Source organism: Cyprinus carpio, chromosome B4 (genome assembly GCF_018340385.1).
Source record: "Cyprinus carpio isolate SPL01 chromosome B4, ASM1834038v1, whole genome shotgun sequence".
Taxonomy (NCBI): Eukaryota; Metazoa; Chordata; class Actinopteri; order Cypriniformes; family Cyprinidae; genus Cyprinus; species Cyprinus carpio.
In genome coordinates, this window is record NC_056600.1 from 36,571,844 (window position 1) to 36,575,880 (window position 4,037).

The 4,037-nt window shown below is 37.1% G+C and overlaps 1 long non-coding RNA gene across 1 annotated transcript; it reads left to right on the forward strand.

The window, feature by feature from the left end:
- The first annotated feature begins 3,299 nt into the window (after positions 1–3,299).
- Positions 3,300–3,639, forward strand: LOC122137101. The gene is made up of 3 exons (XR_006154609.1): positions 3,300–3,346; positions 3,432–3,528; positions 3,597–3,639. It is a non-coding gene; the product is annotated as an uncharacterized LOC122137101 (long non-coding RNA).
- Positions 3,640–4,037: the final 398 nt, after the last annotated feature.

The following is a 4,037-nucleotide window of genomic DNA, read 5'->3' on the forward strand; positions in this document are numbered from 1 at the left end:
GCTACTGTCCAATCTAACTCTTCAAAACGTCGAGTGTAACATAATGTCAAAAGTGGGTTGCACAAGTAAAACATTTAGGCAAATTTATGTAATTAATCAAGAAGTTAATTTTCCATGAACTTATGTTTCAGATTTCCTTTCTTCGGCAATATGCTACATGTCAACTTTCCTTGTTGTCCGAATATTTCATTCTCTAATGCCATGAAACTGTTTTGTATGGAAGAGGCACATACCCGATTAAAAAAGGTAAATGAATGATAATAGTAATATCTAACACCACAAAAATCAGTGCAGTTCAAAATTTTGCAAAAGCAATGAACCTTGTTAATGCAATTTCAGGTTTGTGCATCAAAACCCACTATCTACAGTCCACGACTATCATAAAGGTGAGTGGATAGATGTTACATTAGTTGCACAATGTTTAGTTGTGTAAACACTGCTTTATCAAGCAGTAAGTTCCTTCAACGTATATGTTTCAGATTTCTGCAATACCGCCGACACTTCAAACTTCCTCTTCCTTATTGTTCTAAGCTTCATGATCTTTTCTATGAAGCGGCACAAAACGATAAAAAGGTAAAAACTGAATTAATCTAATATTGCAAAATTTGAAACCAATTTGTTCAAAGAACTTATGACAATTTCAGGTTGGGCATCAAATCTCAACAAACTACTGTCCACTACTCTAAGGTAAGTGCTTGCAGATGTCTACATTATTTGCTAAATGGTTTAGATGTGCAACCACTGTATCCAAGGAGTTAATGTTCCATGATATATTGTCAGATTTCTGCAATGCGCCTACATTGTGAAACTTCTCCTCCATTCCATGGTTCTCTGTGCCATGAACCGCTTGTTAAGTGAAGAGGCCACACAATCCGATTAAAAAGGTACAATTCACTGCATGTCTGCAAAAGATTGAACTGGATCTTTCTCGAAGGCACTGTTTCACCTGTTAATATCTTTTTCAGGTTTGTGCATTAAAGCTCAATTTCTATGGTCCACTCATTACCTTAACAGGTGAGTGTTACATATTTTGCAAACAAGGAGACATACCATGTTTTAGTTGTGTAAACATTAATCAGGCAGTTAATGTTCTATGAACTGTTATTTTCAGATTTCCTGCAATGTATGCTACAGTGGAAAAATTCCTCATCCTATAGTTGATTCTCTATGCCATGAACTTTTATGAAGAGGAACACAACCAATAAAAAGGTAATATTTTAATTGATATCTGCAAAAACTTGACCCGACTCATTTCTTTAAAGCAGTCTTTCACATGTTGATACATTTTCAGGTTTGTGCATCAAAAACTAAATATCTATTGTCCCCTACTCTCAACAAGGTGAGTGTAACATATCATACCTCCTATTAGTTAAATGTTTTTTCTGTAAGTGTGTTATCAAGCATTTAATGTTCCTTGCGTTCAGTGCATTTACAGATTTCTGCAATACTACTACTCTCCATTATATGATTCTTTACACCATTTACTGTTTCCATGAAGAGGCACACAACCGATTAAAAAGGTACATTGAATTGTATATCTGCAAAGCTTCAATTGACTAATTTGCACAGTTTCACCCAATAACTGTATATTTTCAGGTTTGTGCATCACTATTAAATATCTACTGTCCACAACTATCAAAAAGGTGTGTACAGATGTCTACATTAGTTGCACAATGGTTCAGTTGTTTAAACACTGTTTATCAAGCAGGTAATGTTCATAGATATTTTTTCAGATTTCTACAATATGCTACACTTCAAACTTCCCTCTCCATTATATGATTCTCCGCTCCAGATCTCTGTTTTATAAAGCGGCACAAAACCCTGATAAGAAGGTAAATTCCATTGCATTATGTCTGCAAAGGCAGATTGACTAGTTTCTTCAGAAGCTTACCTCCACTACCTGTTAAAGGGTCACTTGAGGCATGGGTTTTTTATTTTGTGTGCATGGTCCCCTAGGTGCAATTATATAGTATTACTATAGTTTTTTTTTTTAAAAACTTTTAAAATGTAGTGAATTATGACATTTCCCACCCTGTTTCTCATCCTTTGATTCAAACAGTCTGTTTTTGGGTTGTTTCCCCTTTAAAGAGTTCAGTGTTAACGCCCACTGTTATGATTGGCTAACGACGTGCCTATGGATCATTATCAACACCCCCAGCCAGAACATTTGTGGATTGAGCATAACTGTTTAGTAGCGGGTGATTCCATGTACGATGTCGCGTTTTCATTGGTCAGTCGTTGAAGCCTATTTCTGATTGGTTGTTGCCGTTTTGACAGCGTTTATGCCAAGAGTAAAGAGAAAGAATTCGAAGAGAAGAGTACTTGGCCATGCGAGACGCAAGGGACACAGTCTAAGCACACACACGCTTACTTTAAGCGAAGAGGAGAGTTTTGCGATTGCACTGAACACGGTTTAAGTGCAGGCAGACTCTCTGAGCGAGCCCAGAGAAAATTCTTACAAGAGCACGTGTATCTGAGTTGCGCGCCCAGTTACCGCGTGCGAGCAGAGAGATTCGCGCTCCGCACATTATATTCCGCGCGTGAGCAGAGAGATTTGCACTCGCACATTATATTAATGTACTTTCGCGCTACAATAATGCGCTCTCGACATTTGACAGGGAAATAACGCCATACTGCGTGGCATTGTAATTTTCCTGTACACAGAACCCACATCCTGTCCGTCGACTGAACACTTGTGAGCGCGCAGCGCGACAACGATACGAAATGAGCGTAGTTGTCTTGTGCTGGAGGCGGTCATATGCAAATGGTTGGACGTCACTATCGCACCGTGACGTCACTTCTTACCATGGATCCAGAACGAGCTGTATTTAGAGCTTGATTAAATAAATGGCTCGTTTATAATGGGGAGGACGTCTTAAGCTATGAAACTTGCAGGATGTTTTAATGGTACAAAGACCTCTTATATTCCAAAAGATCAAGGCAAATTTGGTTTCTCATTTCATGACCCCTTAATACCTTTTCAGGTTTGTGCATCAAAACCAATATCTACTGTCCAATCTACTCTCAAAACGTGAGTGTACAAATGTCAAAAGTGTTTGCACAAGTAAAACATTTAGCAATTTATGTAATTATCAAGAAGTTAATTTTCCATGAATGTATTTTCAGATTTCTGCAATATGCTACATGTGAAACTTCCTTGTCCGATATTCATTCTCTATGCCATGAACTGTTTTTATGAAGAGGCACATAACCGATAAAAGGTAAATTGAATTAATATAATATCTAACAAATCAGTCAGTTCAAATTTTGCAAAGCACTTAACCTGTTAATGCAATTTCAGGTTTGTGCATCAAAACCCACATCTACAGTCCACGACTATCAAAAGGTGAGGCATAGGATGCTCCACATTAGTTGCACAATGTTTTAGTTGTTTATCAAGCAGTTAATGTTCCTTCAACGTATATTTTCAGATTTCTGCAATACGCTACACTTCAAACTTCCCTCTCCATTATATGATTCTAAGCTCCATGATCTGTTTTTATGAAGCGGCACAAAACCGATAAAAAGGTAAACTGAATTAATATAATATCTGCAAAATTTGAACCAATTTGTTCAAGCACTTATTACAATTTCAGGTTTGTGCATCAAATCTCAATAACTACTGTCCACTACTCTAAGGTAAGTGTGCAGATGTCTACATAATTTGCTAAATGTTTTAGATGTGCAAACACTTTATCAAGGAGTTAATGTTCCATGAATATATTTTCAGATTTCTGCAATGCGCTACATGTGAAACTTCCTCCTCCATTACATGGTTCTCTGTGCCATGAACTGCTTTTATGACGAGGCACACAACCGATTTAAAAAGGTACAATTAACTGCATGTCTGCAAAGATTGAACTGATTTCTCGAAGCAACTGTTTCACCGTTAATATATTTTCAGGGTTTGTGCATTTTAAAGGCTCAATCTCTATGGTCCACTACTCTTAAAAAGGTGATAGTGTACATGATGGTGCAACTAAGAGACATACACTGTTTTTAGTTGTGTAAAAATTAATCAGGCAGTTAAATTTTCT